This window comes from Sinohyriopsis cumingii, chromosome 11 (assembly GCF_028554795.1).
Source record: "Sinohyriopsis cumingii isolate HCF-2022 chromosome 11, ASM2855479v2, whole genome shotgun sequence".
NCBI classification, from domain to species: Eukaryota; Metazoa; Mollusca; class Bivalvia; order Unionida; family Unionidae; genus Sinohyriopsis; species Sinohyriopsis cumingii.
In genome coordinates this window covers 99,712,683-99,731,679 of record NC_142971.1, presented here as the reverse complement: position 1 = coordinate 99,731,679, position 18,997 = coordinate 99,712,683, and the positions used below count along the sequence as shown (strand labels likewise).

Here is an 18,997-nt window from a genome sequence, read left to right as displayed (position 1 = left end):
AATGTCCGATACCCCGTAATCATACTTCCCACAAAACTGTGAACTCATTATTGTAACCTTCTTGACTTGATCTAAGATAGGTTTCTTTCACATATGTACGGTGCAGTCTTTATTTTCTCCACGTTGCAAAGTTTCATCTAACTCATCAGAACAGGAAAGAACTGACAGTACCTTGCAGTGCTAGTCTCTTTTCTTCTCTTCAATTTAAGACATATTAACTTTTAGTCGCAGATTTTAAAATTCCTTTGAGATTTGTGTTACATTGCGAATTATATATTATGTTATTGTTTGAATCGTAAGATTAATGCATTTAATTCTCAAACGATGCATTGCATTCTTTAGCTTACTTAAATCGAGAACTATTATCAAAACTCGCAATTGATAAATCATTTTAAAAAATCCATATTTTCATTCGTTTAGATTGAGCATCCGAAACTGGACGGCAGCAATTTAATTTTAAGACTTAGTATTTTCACCAATACAATCATCGCATTCTATACCGCGATGTTGTGACCACCGAATTCAGGTGTCCGAGAGGCGGTGATCGTACCTCCATTAAAACCGTGAACACATCCTGCATGCATATCTCATGCAGTTATTGTTGATTGAACCGAGAAGTCTTTATACGTCTTCACGGTGCATTCTTCGTTTTGTCTCCGTTACAACGTTTGAGTAAACTCTTTAGAACACGAAACAACTGATAGTAGCTTGCAGTGGTAGTGTCTCATTACTTTAAATATATTGTCTGTTAGGTGGAGCTTTTAGACTGGCGTTGACTTTTGTGCTTCTGTCCGTATATTTTAATAATATTCGTATCATAATATGAATGCATTCAATTTGCATATGATATAGTGGATGCGTTAGATTTACTGGAATCAAGAAGAAATGCTGACAGAATGATCAACATATCTTAGAGTTGATTAAATTGGGTACTCTATCCCGTTCGCATGGACATGTGGATACGCTCTCATTTAGGGACATTTTAGGAAAGGAGAGAAATACTTGCAGGTATATCTATATTCATTTTGACAACAATTGAAAATCAGTGGAAGCTAAATCATAACCACCTACCCTCGGACTTTCACCCATGACCCTTAGATTAAATGTCGGATGCTCTAGCGACTGAGATTGGGGCACTACTCATCCAAATTCTGTCAGTTTGTCAGTCTCGGATTTTGCTGCGTAGCCCTTTCCATTACATATTTAAAGGGCGCGGCCATGTTTGTATCACATGACGTTTAGCACTTATGGTGCAGATAGATGCCCAGAGCTCGGTTCAAACGAAAATGCTTTTCTTTACATTTCACGTTAATATCATTTAATTGCACAAGTCTTTGGAATTAAGAGTTTTTTGTTATGAAAACAAAATTCAGTAAATGCGTCCCCCACTGCTGCCATCATATTTGCATTTCCAGTAATGCTGCATATTAGTTCGTTAACTGAGAAATGAATGAGTCATAATTACCCAATAGTATTACGAATCTATGGTCATACACTAAAAAACAAACATAAGCAAAACCAAAACGGTTTCTAATACTGAACAAATAATTCAGTTAACAAAATTGTAAAATGAAAATATAAGAGGGACTTACAGCATTATGAATTGCATCCAAAATCATCCCAAAATGTTATCTTCAAGTCCAAAGGAATAGAATGTTCCGAATAAAATCTACATCCTCAAATGCATTGGTCTACCAACAGTTCTGATATATCAGAATTGCATTTTCAAGAATTCTTTAGAAATAATTCACAGTAGGCCAAAAATAATATTTTCACCCACGTAGCATTTTGTGGCTCCAATGAATAATTCAAACAAATGTTTGCTTCCAAATAATATCTAAACACAACAATAAATATACCTGAAGAATAATGTTACAAGAAGAACATACAAAATATGACTGACCAAATAGTCCAACTCCACGTACTTAAATACAGACAATAAGGAGTGAAAACTCATTAGCTACTACTCACTACGTGACAATGAACAAATATCCCTAAAAGCTCCGGTGGCCTAGTAATTACAGCGTACGCCTCGGATGCGGGAGTTCGTGGGATCGATCCCCGGCCAAGTCATACCAAAGACTTACAAATATGGTACTAACAGCTGCCTTGCTTGGGGCTCAGCATTAAGAGGTTAGTGTTAGGACTGGTCGGCCGGATCTCAGGATAAAGTGACTGGGTGGGACATCATGCTACATGTCTGCGGCATGATGCCCCAGTGCTTGCCATCACTATAAACTGCCACACTGCAGACATTGTAGCGATATGACTGAAAAATTCTTAAAAGCTACCTTAAAAATACAAATCACATGCACACACAAACACACACACACACACACACACACACACACACACACACACACAAATCTCCCATGTCGTAGAAATAAAACCACCACATCTAACACAACACCTTCCGTATTTATGTATTTTCTCCTGTACCGATCCATAGAAGAAAATCACAAATATGTATAGAGAACAATTAATTGGAAGCAAGTTTATCAACTTACAGGTACTATTTAATTGATTATGTAGTGTGTAAGCATTGCTTTCTCTGGAAACAAAAAATTTCAAGACAGGTGATTTTCACATGTGTAATTAACTGAGAGAAATTAAGGAAAGAATGCGAAGATTTAAGAGAAGAGCAGAAGGATAGTGTTTGTGTTGTCCGGACTGTAAAATCATAACTGTTAACACAAAGAAACAATGACTTGTCTTAACTTTAGCAACTTGCTCGGCTAATGACACATTTGTGCATTTCCTTAGGCAGCAAAATTTAAATTCCTCCGTGAATGGTTGATTGCCATATAAACTGGATTATTGTTTCCATAAGGGGCTAACATCTAAGATCCAATCAATCCTAGACGCTAGCTATGTGAAGTTGATGAGATAACGATTAACCATGTTGCGCATAACTACCCGAGCCAACATTCGACCATGCATTAACAAGTAGCCCGCCTAGCTCAGTCGGTAGAGCATCAGACTTTTAATCTGAGGGTCGTGAGTTCGAGTCCCACGGTGGGCGTACAATTTTTAATACCATTACAAATTTATACTACACTTTGTACACGCGTCTATTTGGCTACAAATAGGTGTGATGGTAAATGTCCCACAGAAACGTTTTCTTTTCTCATATAATCATTTTTATGTTGAATTTTGATATCCTCTTCTTCAAATTCATTAGCTTGTCAATGTCTTTCTGGTTTCGACACAGCCCTCATAAAGGTACTGATTATGGTAGTGACCCTGTATGTACCCATCCAGATAAAAAGTGAATGAAATATGTAAGTTCATTTACATATTCTATATACTTCTATTGAAGCCTTTTGTTTTGTAATTCAATAGTGTTGGGATTTTTCTATCCTATCCTTGTTCTGGTGTATATTTATGTTTGTTATCTAATATTTTCGAGCTCTTAGCGCTTTTACGTCTTAGGCGCTGTACTAAGTCCACATAATTATTATTATTATTATTATTATTATTATTATTATTATTATTATTATTATTATCAATTGTGGGAATTTCCAAAATACTGATAAACAATTCTTCCCAAATATTTCTTCATTTTGATTTAGCAACTAACATTGTAAGTCAGCAATAATTCATTTTTAGGACTAACATCTTTCTTTCTTTGCTTTTTTTTTTTGGTCATTTTTTTTTCTTCTTCTTCTTTTTTGTGTTTTAACCATTGATATCACCTCACCGGATTGCGCGATCCTTTTGGCCACTGCTTTCGAATGTCCGATACCCCGTAATCATACTTCCCACAAAACTGTGAACTCATTATTGTAACCTTCTTGACTTGATCTAAGATAGGTTTCTTTCACATATGTACGGTGCAGTCTTTATTTTCTCCACGTTGCAAAGTTTCATCTAACTCATCAGAACAGGAAAGAACTGACAGTACCTTGCAGTGCTAGTCTCTTTTCTTCTCTTCAATTTAAGACATATTAACTTTTAGTCGCAGATTTTAAAATTCCTTTGAGATTTGTGTTACATTGCGAATTATATATTATGTTATTGTTTGAATCGTAAGATTAATGCATTTAATTCTCAAACGATGCATTGCATTCTTTAGCTTACTTAAATCGAGAACTATTATCAAAACTCGCAATTGATAAATCATTTTAAAAAATCCATATTTTCATTCGTTTAGATTGAGCATCCGAAACTGGACGGCAGCAATTTAATTTTAAGACTTAGTATTTTCACCAATACAATCATCGCATTCTATACCGCGATGTTGTGACCACCGAATTCAGGTGTCCGAGAGGCGGTGATCGTACCTCCATTAAAACCGTGAACACATCCTGCATGCATATCTCATGCAGTTATTGTTGATTGAACCGAGAAGTCTTTATACGTCTTCACGGTGCATTCTTCGTTTTGTCTCCGTTACAACGTTTGAGTAAACTCTTTAGAACACGAAACAACTGATAGTAGCTTGCAGTGGTAGTGTCTCATTACTTTAAATATATTGTCTGTTAGGTGGAGCTTTTAGACTGGCGTTGACTTTTGTGCTTCTGTCCGTATATTTTAATAATATTCGTATCATAATATGAATGCATTCAATTTGCATATGATATAGTGGATGCGTTAGATTTACTGGAATCAAGAAGAAATGCTGACAGAATGATCAACATATCTTAGAGTTGATTAAATTGGGTACTCTATCCCGTTCGCATGGACATGTGGATACGCTCTCATTTAGGGACATTTTAGGAAAGGAGAGAAATACTTGCAGGTATATCTATATTCATTTTGACAACAATTGAAAATCAGTGGAAGCTAAATCATAACCACCTACCCTCGGACTTTCACCCATGACCCTTAGATTAAATGTCGGATGCTCTAGCGACTGAGATTGGGGCACTACTCATCCAAATTCTGTCAGTTTGTCAGTCTCGGATTTTGCTGCGTAGCCCTTTCCATTACATATTTAAAGGGCGCGGCCATGTTTGTATCACATGACGTTTAGCACTTATGGTGCAGATAGATGCCCAGAGCTCGGTTCAAACGAAAATGCTTTTCTTTACATTTCACGTTAATATCATTTAATTGCACAAGTCTTTGGAATTAAGAGTTTTTTGTTATGAAAACAAAATTCAGTAAATGCGTCCCCCACTGCTGCCATCATATTTGCATTTCCAGTAATGCTGCATATTAGTTCGTTAACTGAGAAATGAATGAGTCATAATTACCCAATAGTATTACGAATCTATGGTCATACACTAAAAAACAAACATAAGCAAAACCAAAACGGTTTCTAATACTGAACAAATAATTCAGTTAACAAAATTGTAAAATGAAAATATAAGAGGGACTTACAGCATTATGAATTGCATCCAAAATCATCCCAAAATGTTATCTTCAAGTCCAAAGGAATAGAATGTTCCGAATAAAATCTACATCCTCAAATGCATTGGTCTACCAACAGTTCTGATATATCACAATGGCATTTTCAAGAATTCTTTAGAAATAATTCACAATAGGCCAAAAATAATATTTTAACCCACGTAGCATTTTGTGGCTCCAATGAATAATTCAAACAAATGTTTGCTTCCAAATAATATCTAAACACAACAATAAATATACCTGAAGAATAATGTTACAAGAAGAACATACAAAATATGACTGACCAAATAGTCCAACTCCACGTACTTAAATACAGACAATAAGGAGTGAAAACTCATTAGCTACTACTCACTACGTGACAATGAACAAATATCCCTAAAAGCTCCGGTGGCCTAGTAATTACAGCGTACGCCTCGGATGCGGCAGTTCGTGGGATCGATCCCCGGCCGACTCATACCAAAGACTTACAAATATGGTACTAACAGCTGCCTTGCTTGGGGCTCAGCATTAAGAGGTTAGTGTTAGGACTGGTCGGCCGGATCTCAGGATAAAGTGACTGGGTGGGACATCATGCTACATGTCTGCGGCATGATGCCCCAGTGCTAGCCATCACTATAAACTGCCACACTGCAGACATCGTAGCGATATGACTGAAAAATTCTTAAAAGCTACCTTAAAAATACAAATCACATGCACACACAAACACACACACACACACACACACACACACACACACACACACAAATCTCCCATGTCGTAGAAATAAAACCACCACATCTAACACAACACCTTCCGTATTTATGTATTTTCTCCTGTACCGATCCATAGAAGAAAATCACAAATATGTATAGAGAACAATTAATTGGAAGCAAGTTTATCAACTTACAGGTACTATTTAATTGATTATGTAGTGTGTAAGCATTGCTTTCTCTGGAAACAAAAAATTTCAAGACAGGTGATTTTCACATGTGTAATTAACTGAGAGAAATTAAGGAAAGAATGCGAAGATTTAAGAGAAGAGCAGAAGGATAGTGTTTGTGTTGTCCGGACTGTAAAATCATAACTGTTAACACAAAGAAACAATGACTTGTCTTAACTTTAGCAACTTGCTCGGCTAATGACACATTTGTGCATTTCCTTAGGCAGCAAAATTTAAATTCCTCCGTGAATGGTTGATTGCCATATAAACTGGATTATTGTTTCCATAAGGGGCTAACATCTAAGATCCAATCAATCCTAGACGCTAGCTATGTGAAGTTGATGAGATAACGATTAACCATGTTGCGCATAACTACCCGAGCCAACATTCGACCATGCATTAACAAGTAGCCCGCCTAGCTCAGTCGGTAGAGCATCAGACTTTTAATCTGAGGGTCGTGAGTTCGAGTCCCACGGTGGGCGTACAATTTTTAATACCATTACAAATTTATACTACACTTTGTACACGCGTCTATTTGGCTACAAATAGGTGTGATGGTAAATGTCCCACAGAAACGTTTTCTTTTCTCATATAATCATTTTTATGTTGAATTTTGATATCCTCTTCTTCAAATTCATTAGCTTGTCAATGTCTTTCTGGTTTCGACACAGCCCTCATAAAGGTACTGATTATGGTAGTGACCCTGTATGTACCCATCCAGATAAAAAGTGAATGAAATATGTAAGTTCATTTACATATTCTATATACTTCTATTGAAGCCTTTTGTTTTGTAATTCAATAGTGTTGGGATTTTTCTATCCTATCCTTGTTCTGGTGTATATTTATGTTTGTTATCTAATATTTTCGAGCTCTTAGCGCTTTTACGTCTTAGGCGCTGTACTAAGTCCACATAATTATTATTATTATTATTATTATTATTATTATTATTATTATTATTATTATTATCAATTGTGGGAATTTCCAAAATACTGATAAACAATTCTTCCCAAATATTTCTTCATTTTGATTTAGCAACTAACATTGTAAGTCAGCAATAATTCATTTTTAGGACTAACATCTTTCTTTCTTTGCTTTTTTTTTTTTGGTCATTTTTTTTTCTTCTTCTTCTTTTTTGTGTTTTAACCATTGATATCACCTCACCGGATTGCGCGATCCTTTTGGCCACTGCTTTCGAATGTCCGATACCCCGTAATCATACTTCCCACAAAACTGTGAACTCATTATTGTAACCTTCTTGACTTGATCTAAGATAGGTTTCTTTCACATATGTACGGTGCAGTCTTTATTTTCTCCACGTTGCAAAGTTTCATCTAACTCATCAGAACAGGAAAGAACTGACAGTACCTTGCAGTGCTAGTCTCTTTTCTTCTCTTCAATTTAAGACATATTAACTTTTAGTCGCAGATTTTAAAATTCCTTTGAGATTTGTGTTACATTGCGAATTATATATTATGTTATTGTTTGAATCGTAAGATTAATGCATTTAATTCTCAAACGATGCATTGCATTCTTTAGCTTACTTAAATCGAGAACTATTATCAAAACTCGCAATTGATAAATCATTTTAAAAAATCCATATTTTCATTCGTTTAGATTGAGCATCCGAAACTGGACGGCAGCAATTTAATTTTAAGACTTAGTATTTTCACCAATACAATCATCGCATTCTATACCGCGATGTTGTGACCACCGAATTCAGGTGTCCGAGAGGCGGTGATCGTACCTCCATTAAAACCGTGAACACATCCTGCATGCATATCTCATGCAGTTATTGTTGATTGAACCGAGAAGTCTTTATACGTCTTCACGGTGCATTCTTCGTTTTGTCTCCGTTACAACGTTTGAGTAAACTCTTTAGAACACGAAACAACTGATAGTAGCTTGCAGTGGTAGTGTCTCATTACTTTAAATATATTGTCTGTTAGGTGGAGCTTTTAGACTGGCGTTGACTTTTGTGCTTCTGTCCGTATATTTTAATAATATTCGTATCATAATATGAATGCATTCAATTTGCATATGATATAGTGGATGCGTTAGATTTACTGGAATCAAGAAGAAATGCTGACAGAATGATCAACATATCTTAGAGTTGATTAAATTGGGTACTCTATCCCGTTCGCATGGACATGTGGATACGCTCTCATTTAGGGACATTTTAGGAAAGGAGAGAAATACTTGCAGGTATATCTATATTCATTTTGACAACAATTGAAAATCAGTGGAAGCTAAATCATAACCACCTACCCTCGGACTTTCACCCATGACCCTTAGATTAAATGTCGGATGCTCTAGCGACTGAGATTGGGGCACTACTCATCCAAATTCTGTCAGTTTGTCAGTCTCGGATTTTGCTGCGTAGCCCTTTCCATTACATATTTAAAGGGCGCGGCCATGTTTGTATCACATGACGTTTAGCACTTATGGTGCAGATAGATGCCCAGAGCTCGGTTCAAACGAAAATGCTTTTCTTTACATTTCACGTTAATATCATTTAATTGCACAAGTCTTTGGAATTAAGAGTTTTTTGTTATGAAAACAAAATTCAGTAAATGCGTCCCCCACTGCTGCCATCATATTTGCATTTCCAGTAATGCTGCATATTAGTTCGTTAACTGAGAAATGAATGAGTCATAATTACCCAATAGTATTACGAATCTATGGTCATACACTAAAAAACAAACATAAGCAAAACCAAAACGGTTTCTAATACTGAACAAATAATTCAGTTAACAAAATTGTAAAATGAAAATATAAGAGGGACTTACAGCATTATGAATTGCATCCAAAATCATCCCAAAATGTTATCTTCAAGTCCAAAGGAATAGAATGTTCCGAATAAAATCTACATCCTCAAATGCATTGGTCTACCAACAGTTCTGATATATCAGAATTGCATTTTCAAGAATTCTTTAGAAATAATTCACAGTAGGCCAAAAATAATATTTTCACCCACGTAGCATTTTGTGGCTCCAATGAATAATTCAAACAAATGTTTGCTTCCAAATAATATCTAAACACAACAATAAATATACCTGAAGAATAATGTTACAAGAAGAACATACAAAATATGACTGACCAAATAGTCCAACTCCACGTACTTAAATACAGACAATAAGGAGTGAAAACTCATTAGCTACTACTCACTACGTGACAATGAACAAATATCCCTAAAAGCTCCGGTGGCCTAGTAATTACAGCGTACGCCTCGGATGCGGGAGTTCGTGGGATCGATCCCCGGCCAAGTCATACCAAAGACTTACAAATATGGTACTAACAGCTGCCTTGCTTGGGGCTCAGCATTAAGAGGTTAGTGTTAGGACTGGTCGGCCGGATCTCAGGATAAAGTGACTGGGTGGGACATCATGCTACATGTCTGCGGCATGATGCCCCAGTGCTTGCCATCACTATAAACTGCCACACTGCAGACATTGTAGCGATATGACTGAAAAATTCTTAAAAGCTACCTTAAAAATACAAATCACATGCACACACAAACACACACACACACACACACACACACACACACACACACACACACACACACAAATCTCCCATGTCGTAGAAATAAAACCACCACATCTAACACAACACCTTCCGTATTTATGTATTTTCTCCTGTACCGATCCATAGAAGAAAATCACAAATATGTATAGAGAACAATTAATTGGAAGCAAGTTTATCAACTTACAGGTACTATTTAATTGATTATGTAGTGTGTAAGCATTGCTTTCTCTGGAAACAAAAAATTTCAAGACAGGTGATTTTCACATGTGTAATTAACTGAGAGAAATTAAGGAAAGAATGCGAAGATTTAAGAGAAGAGCAGAAGGATAGTGTTTGTGTTGTCCGGACTGTAAAATCATAACTGTTAACACAAAGAAACAATGACTTGTCTTAACTTTAGCAACTTGCTCGGCTAATGACACATTTGTGCATTTCCTTAGGCAGCAAAATTTAAATTCCTCCGTGAATGGTTGATTGCCATATAAACTGGATTATTGTTTCCATAAGGGGCTAACATCTAAGATCCAATCAATCCTAGACGCTAGCTATGTGAAGTTGATGAGATAACGATTAACCATGTTGCGCATAACTACCCGAGCCAACATTCGACCATGCATTAACAAGTAGCCCGCCTAGCTCAGTCGGTAGAGCATCAGACTTTTAATCTGAGGGTCGTGAGTTCGAGTCCCACGGTGGGCGTACAATTTTTAATACCATTACAAATTTATACTACACTTTGTACACGCGTCTATTTGGCTACAAATAGGTGTGATGGTAAATGTCCCACAGAAACGTTTTCTTTTCTCATATAATCATTTTTATGTTGAATTTTGATATCCTCTTCTTCAAATTCATTAGCTTGTCAATGTCTTTCTGGTTTCGACACAGCCCTCATAAAGGTACTGATTATGGTAGTGACCCTGTATGTACCCATCCAGATAAAAAGTGAATGAAATATGTAAGTTCATTTACATATTCTATATACTTCTATTGAAGCCTTTTGTTTTGTAATTCAATAGTGTTGGGATTTTTCTATCCTATCCTTGTTCTGGTGTATATTTATGTTTGTTATCTAATATTTTCGAGCTCTTAGCGCTTTTACGTCTTAGGCGCTGTACTAAGTCCACATAATTATTATTATTATTATTATTATTATTATTATTATTATTATTATTATTATTATTATCAATTGTGGGAATTTCCAAAATACTGATAAACAATTCTTCCCAAATATTTCTTCATTTTGATTTAGCAACTAACATTGTAAGTCAGCAATAATTCATTTTTAGGACTAACATCTTTCTTTCTTTGCTTTTTTTTTTTGGTCATTTTTTTTTCTTCTTCTTCTTTTTTGTGTTTTAACCATTGATATCACCTCACCGGATTGCGCGATCCTTTTGGCCACTGCTTTCGAATGTCCGATACCCCGTAATCATACTTCCCACAAAACTGTGAACTCATTATTGTAACCTTCTTGACTTGATCTAAGATAGGTTTCTTTCACATATGTACGGTGCAGTCTTTATTTTCTCCACGTTGCAAAGTTTCATCTAACTCATCAGAACAGGAAAGAACTGACAGTACCTTGCAGTGCTAGTCTCTTTTCTTCTCTTCAATTTAAGACATATTAACTTTTAGTCGCAGATTTTAAAATTCCTTTGAGATTTGTGTTACATTGCGAATTATATATTATGTTATTGTTTGAATCGTAAGATTAATGCATTTAATTCTCAAACGATGCATTGCATTCTTTAGCTTACTTAAATCGAGAACTATTATCAAAACTCGCAATTGATAAATCATTTTAAAAAATCCATATTTTCATTCGTTTAGATTGAGCATCCGAAACTGGACGGCAGCAATTTAATTTTAAGACTTAGTATTTTCACCAATACAATCATCGCATTCTATACCGCGATGTTGTGACCACCGAATTCAGGTGTCCGAGAGGCGGTGATCGTACCTCCATTAAAACCGTGAACACATCCTGCATGCATATCTCATGCAGTTATTGTTGATTGAACCGAGAAGTCTTTATACGTCTTCACGGTGCATTCTTCGTTTTGTCTCCGTTACAACGTTTGAGTAAACTCTTTAGAACACGAAACAACTGATAGTAGCTTGCAGTGGTAGTGTCTCATTACTTTAAATATATTGTCTGTTAGGTGGAGCTTTTAGACTGGCGTTGACTTTTGTGCTTCTGTCCGTATATTTTAATAATATTCGTATCATAATATGAATGCATTCAATTTGCATATGATATAGTGGATGCGTTAGATTTACTGGAATCAAGAAGAAATGCTGACAGAATGATCAACATATCTTAGAGTTGATTAAATTGGGTACTCTATCCCGTTCGCATGGACATGTGGATACGCTCTCATTTAGGGACATTTTAGGAAAGGAGAGAAATACTTGCAGGTATATCTATATTCATTTTGACAACAATTGAAAATCAGTGGAAGCTAAATCATAACCACCTACCCTCGGACTTTCACCCATGACCCTTAGATTAAATGTCGGATGCTCTAGCGACTGAGATTGGGGCACTACTCATCCAAATTCTGTCAGTTTGTCAGTCTCGGATTTTGCTGCGTAGCCCTTTCCATTACATATTTAAAGGGCGCGGCCATGTTTGTATCACATGACGTTTAGCACTTATGGTGCAGATAGATGCCCAGAGCTCGGTTCAAACGAAAATGCTTTTCTTTACATTTCACGTTAATATCATTTAATTGCACAAGTCTTTGGAATTAAGAGTTTTTTGTTATGAAAACAAAATTCAGTAAATGCGTCCCCCACTGCTGCCATCATATTTGCATTTCCAGTAATGCTGCATATTAGTTCGTTAACTGAGAAATGAATGAGTCATAATTACCCAATAGTATTACGAATCTATGGTCATACACTAAAAAACAAACATAAGCAAAACCAAAACGGTTTCTAATACTGAACAAATAATTCAGTTAACAAAATTGTAAAATGAAAATATAAGAGGGACTTACAGCATTATGAATTGCATCCAAAATCATCCCAAAATGTTATCTTCAAGTCCAAAGGAATAGAATGTTCCGAATAAAATCTACATCCTCAAATGCATTGGTCTACCAACAGTTCTGATATATCAGAATTGCATTTTCAAGAATTCTTTAGAAATAATTCACAGTAGGCCAAAAATAATATTTTCACCCACGTAGCATTTTGTGGCTCCAATGAATAATTCAAACAAATGTTTGCTTCCAAATAATATCTAAACACAACAATAAATATACCTGAAGAATAATGTTACAAGAAGAACATACAAAATATGACTGACCAAATAGTCCAACTCCACGTACTTAAATACAGACAATAAGGAGTGAAAACTCATTAGCTACTACTCACTACGTGACAATGAACAAATATCCCTAAAAGCTCCGGTGGCCTAGTAATTACAGCGTACGCCTCGGATGCGGGAGTTCGTGGGATCGATCCCCGGCCAAGTCATACCAAAGACTTACAAATATGGTACTAACAGCTGCCTTGCTTGGGGCTCAGCATTAAGAGGTTAGTGTTAGGACTGGTCGGCCGGATCTCAGGATAAAGTGACTGGGTGGGACATCATGCTACATGTCTGCGGCATGATGCCCCAGTGCTTGCCATCACTATAAACTGCCACACTGCAGACATTGTAGCGATATGACTGAAAAATTCTTAAAAGCTACCTTAAAAATACAAATCACATGCACACACAAACACACACACACACACACACACACACACACACAAATCTCCCATGTCGTAGAAATAAAACCACCACATCTAACACAACACCTTCCGTATTTATGTATTTTCTCCTGTACCGATCCATAGAAGAAAATCACAAATATGTATAGAGAACAATTAATTGGAAGCAAGTTTATCAACTTACAGGTACTATTTAATTGATTATGTAGTGTGTAAGCATTGCTTTCTCTGGAAACAAAAAATTTCAAGACAGGTGATTTTCACATGTGTAATTAACTGAGAGAAATTAAGGAAAGAATGCGAAGATTTAAGAGAAGAGCAGAAGGATAGTGTTTGTGTTGTCCGGACTGTAAAATCATAACTGTTAACACAAAGAAACAATGACTTGTCTTAACTTTAGCAACTTGCTCGGCTAATGACACATTTGTGCATTTCCTTAGGCAGCAAAATTTAAATTCCTCCGTGAATGGTTGATTGCCATATAAACTGGATTATTGTTTCCATAAGGGGCTAACATCTAAGATCCAATCAATCCTAGACGCTAGCTATGTGAAGTTGATGAGATAACGATTAACCATGTTGCGCATAACTACCCGAGCCAACATTCGACCATGCATTAACAAGTAGCCCGCCTAGCTCAGTCGGTAGAGCATCAGACTTTTAATCTGAGGGTCGTGAGTTCGAGTCCCACGGTGGGCGTACAATTTTTAATACCATTACAAATTTATACTACACTTTGTACACGCGTCTATTTGGCTACAAATAGGTGTGATGGTAAATGTCCCACAGAAACGTTTTCTTTTCTCATATAATCATTTTTATGTTGAATTTTGATATCCTCTTCTTCAAATTCATTAGCTTGTCAATGTCTTTCTGGTTTCGACACAGCCCTCATAAAGGTACTGATTATGGTAGTGACCCTGTATGTACCCATCCAGATAAAAAGTGAATGAAATATGTAAGTTCATTTACATATTCTATATACTTCTATTGAAGCCTTTTGTTTTGTAATTCAATAGTGTTGGGATTTTTCTATCCTATCCTTGTTCTGGTGTATATTTATGTTTGTTATCTAATATTTTCGAGCTCTTAGCGCTTTTACGTCTTAGGCGCTGTACTAAGTCCACATAATTATTATTATTATTATTATTATTATTATTATTATTATTATTATTATTATTATTATCAATTGTGGGAATTTCCAAAATACTGATAAACAATTCTTCCCAAATATTTCTTCATTTTGATTTAGCAACTAACATTGTAAGTCAGCAATAATTCATTTTTAGGACTAACATCTTTCTTTCTTTGCTTTTTTTTTTTTGGTCATTTTTTTTTCTTCTTCTTCTTTTTTGTGTTTTAACCATTGATATCACCTCACCGGATTGCGCGATCCTTTTGGCCACTGCTTTCGAATGTCCGATACCCCGTAATCATACTTCCCACAAAACTGTGAACTCATTATTGTAACCTTCTTGACTTGATCTAAGATAGGTTTCTTTCACATATGTACGGTGCAGTCTTTATTTTCTCCACGTTGCAAAGTTTCATCTAACTCATCAGAACAGGAAAGAACTGACAGTACCTTGCAGTGCTAGTCTCTTTTCTTCTCTTCAATTTAAGACATATTAACTTTTAGTCGCAGATTTTAAAATTCCTTTGAGATTTGTGTTACATTGCGAATTATATATTATGTTATTGTTTGAATCGTAAGATTAATGCATTTAATTCTCAAACGATGCATTGCATTCTTTAGCTTACTTAAATCGAGAACTATTATCAAAACTCGCAATTGATAAATCATTTTAAAAAATCCATATTTTCATTCGTTTAGATTGAGCATCCGAAACTGGACGGCAGCAATTTAATTTTAAGACTTAGTATTTTCACCAATACAATCATCGCATTCTATACCGCGATGTTGTGACCACCGAATTCAGGTGTCCGAGAGGCGGTGATCGTACCTCCATTAAAACCGTGAACACATCCTGCATGCATATCTCATGCAGTTATTGTTGATTGAACCGAGAAGTCTTTATACGTCTTCACGGTGCATTCTTCGTTTTGTCTCCGTTACAACGTTTGAGTAAACTCTTTAGAACACGAAACAACTGATAGTAGCTTGCAGTGGTAGTGTCTCATTACTTTAAATATATTGTCTGTTAGGTGGAGCTTTTAGACTGGCGTTGACTTTTGTGCTTCTGTCCGTATATTTTAATAATATTCGTATCATAATATGAATGCATTCAATTTGCATATGATATAGTGGATGCGTTAGATTTACTGGAATCAAGAAGAAATGCTGACAGAATGATCAACATATCTTAGAGTTGATTAAATTGGGTACTCTATCCCGTTCGCATGGACATGTGGATACGCTCTCATTTAGGGACATTTTAGGAAAGGAGAGAAATACTTGCAGGTATATCTATATTCATTTTGACAACAATTGAAAATCAGTGGAAGCTAAATCATAACCACCTACCCTCGGACTTTCACCCATGACCCTTAGATTAAATGTCGGATGCTCTAGCGACTGAGATTGGGGCACTACTCATCCAAATTCTGTCAGTTTGTCAGTCTCGGATTTTGCTGCGTAGCCCTTTCCATTACATATTTAAAGGGCGCGGCCATGTTTGTATCACATGACGTTTAGCACTTATGGTGCAGATAGATGCCCAGAGCTCGGTTCAAACGAAAATGCTTTTCTTTACATTTCACGTTAATATCATTTAATTGCACAAGTCTTTGGAATTAAGAGTTTTTTGTTATGAAAACAAAATTCAGTAAATGCGTCCCCCACTGCTGCCATCATATTTGCATTTCCAGTAATGCTGCATATTAGTTCGTTAACTGAGAAATGAATGAGTCATAATTACCCAATAGTATTACGAATCTATGGTCATACACTAAAAAACAAACATAAGCAAAACCAAAACGGTTTCTAATACTGAACAAATAATTCAGTTAACAAAATTGTAAAATGAAAATATAAGAGGGACTTACAGCATTATGAATTGCATCCAAAATCATCCCAAAATGTTATCTTCAAGTCCAAAGGAATAGAATGTTCCGAATAAAATCTACATCCTCAAATGCATTGGTCTACCAACAGTTCTGATATATCACAATGGCATTTTCAAGAATTCTTTAGAAATAATTCACAATAGGCCAAAAATAATATTTTAACCCACGTAGCATTTTGTGGCTCCAATGAATAATTCAAACAAATGTTTGCTTCCAAATAATATCTAAACACAACAATAAATATACCTGAAGAATAATGTTACAAGAAGAACATACAAAATATGACTGACCAAATAGTCCAACTCCACGTACTTAAATACAGACAATAAGGAGTGAAAACTCATTAGCTACTACTCACTACGTGACAATGAACAAATATCCCTAAAAGCTCCGGTGGCCTAGTAATTACAGCGTACGCCTCGGATGCGGGAGTTCGTGGGATCGATCCCCGGCCAAGTCATACCAAAGACTTACAAATATGGTACTAACAGCTGCCTTGCTTGGGGCTCAGCATTAAGAGGTTAGTGTTAGGACTGGTCGGCCGGATCTCAGGATAAAGTGACTGGGTGGGACATCATGCCACATGTCTGCGGCATGATGCCCCAGTGCTTGCCATCACTATAAACTGCCACACTGCAGACATTGTAGCGATATGACTGAAAAATTCTTAAAAGCTACCTTAAAAATACAAATCACATGCACACACAAACACACACACACACACACACACACACACACACACAAATCTCCCATGTCGTAGAAATAAAACCACCACATCTAACACAACACCTTCCGTATTTATGTATTTTCTCCTGTACCGATCCATAGAAGAAAATCACAAATATGTATAGAGAACAATTAATTGGAAGCAAGTTTATCAACTTACAGGTACTATTTAATTGATTATGTAGTGTGTAAGCATTGCTTTCTCTGGAAACAAAAAAATGTCAAGATAGGTGATTTTCACATGTGTAATTAACTGAGAGAAATTAAGGAAAGAATGCGAAGATTTAAGAGAAGAGCAGAAGGATAGTGTTCGTGTTGTCCGGACTGTAAAATCATAACTGTTAACACAAAGAAACAATGACTAGTCTTAACTTTAGCAACTTGCTCGGCTAATGACACATCTGTGCATTTCCTTATGCAGCAAAATTTAAATTCCTCCGTGAATGGTTGATTGCCATATAAACTGGATTATTGTTTCCATAAGGGGCTAACATCTAAGATCCAATCAATCCTGGACGCTAGCTATGTGAAATTGATGAGATAACGATTAACCATGTTGCGCATAACTACCCGAGCCAACATTCGACCATGCATTAACAAGTAGCCCGCCTAGCTCAGTCGGTAGAGCATCAGACTTTTAATCTGAGGGTCGTGAGTTCGAGTCCCACGGTGGGCGTACAATTTTTAATACCATTACAAATTTATACTACACTTTGTACACGCGTCTATTTGGCTACAAATAGGTGTGATGGTAAATGTCCCACAGAAACGTTTTCTTTTCTCATATAATCATTTTTATGTTGAATTTTGATATCCTCCTCTTCAAATTCATTAGCTTGTCAATGTCTTTCTGGTTTCGACACAGCCCTCATAAAGGTACTGATTATGGTAGTGACCCTGTATGTACCCATCCAGATGAAAAGTGAATGAAAAATGTAAGTTCATTTACATATTCTATATACTTCTATTGAAGCCTTTTGTTTTGTAATTCAATAGTGTTGGGATTTTTCTATCCCATCCTTGTACTGGTGTATATTTTTGTTTGTTATCTAATATTTTCGAGCTCTTAGCGCTTTAACGTCTCAGGCGCTGTACTAAGTCCACATAAAACACAAAAAAGAAGAAGAAGAAAAAAAAATGACCAAAAAAAAAAGCAAAGAAAGAAAGATGTTAGTCCTAAAAATGAATTATTGCTGACTTACAATGTTAGTTGCTAAATCAAAATGAAGAAATATTTGGGAAGAATTGTTTATCAGTATTTTGGAAATTCCCATAATTGATCCTGCTCTTCTGCTCTTATGTATTTTCTCCTGTACCGATACTGGTGTATATTTTTGTTTGTTATCTAATATTTTCGAGCTCTTAGCGCTTTTACGTCTTAGGCGCTGTACTAAGTCCACATAATTATTATTATTATTATTATTATTATTATTATTATTATTATTATTATCATTATTATTATCAATTGTGGGAATTTCCAAAATACTGATAAACAATTCTTCCCAAATATTTCTTCATTTTGATTTAGCAACTAACATTGTAAGTCAGCAATAATTCATTTTTAGGACTAACATCTTTCTTTCTTTGCTTTTTTTTTTTGGTCATTTTTTTTTCTTCTTCTTCTTTTTTGTGTTTTAACCATTGATATCACCTCACCGGATTGCGCGATCCTTTTGGCCACTGCTTTCGAATGTCCGATACCCCGTAATCATACTTCCCACA

The 18,997-nt window shown here is 35.8% G+C and overlaps 5 non-coding genes across 5 annotated transcripts; all 5 read left to right on the top strand.

Moving 5' to 3' along the window:
• Positions 1-2,949: 2,949 nt before the first annotated feature.
• Trnak-uuu (transfer RNA lysine (anticodon UUU)) lies at positions 2,950-3,022 on the top strand. The gene has a single exon. It is a non-coding gene; the product is annotated as a tRNA-Lys (tRNA).
• A 3,658-nt stretch (positions 3,023-6,680) lies between these two features.
• On the top strand, positions 6,681-6,753 carry Trnak-uuu (transfer RNA lysine (anticodon UUU)). Its single transcript has one exon. It is a non-coding gene; the product is annotated as a tRNA-Lys (tRNA).
• Positions 6,754-10,422: 3,669 nt separating this feature from the next.
• Positions 10,423-10,495, top strand: Trnak-uuu (transfer RNA lysine (anticodon UUU)). The gene has a single exon. It is a non-coding gene; the product is annotated as a tRNA-Lys (tRNA).
• A 3,653-nt stretch (positions 10,496-14,148) lies between these two features.
• Positions 14,149-14,221, top strand: Trnak-uuu (transfer RNA lysine (anticodon UUU)). The gene has a single exon. It is a non-coding gene; the product is annotated as a tRNA-Lys (tRNA).
• A 3,657-nt stretch (positions 14,222-17,878) lies between these two features.
• On the top strand, positions 17,879-17,951 carry Trnak-uuu (transfer RNA lysine (anticodon UUU)). The gene has a single exon. It is a non-coding gene; the product is annotated as a tRNA-Lys (tRNA).
• Positions 17,952-18,997: the final 1,046 nt, after the last annotated feature.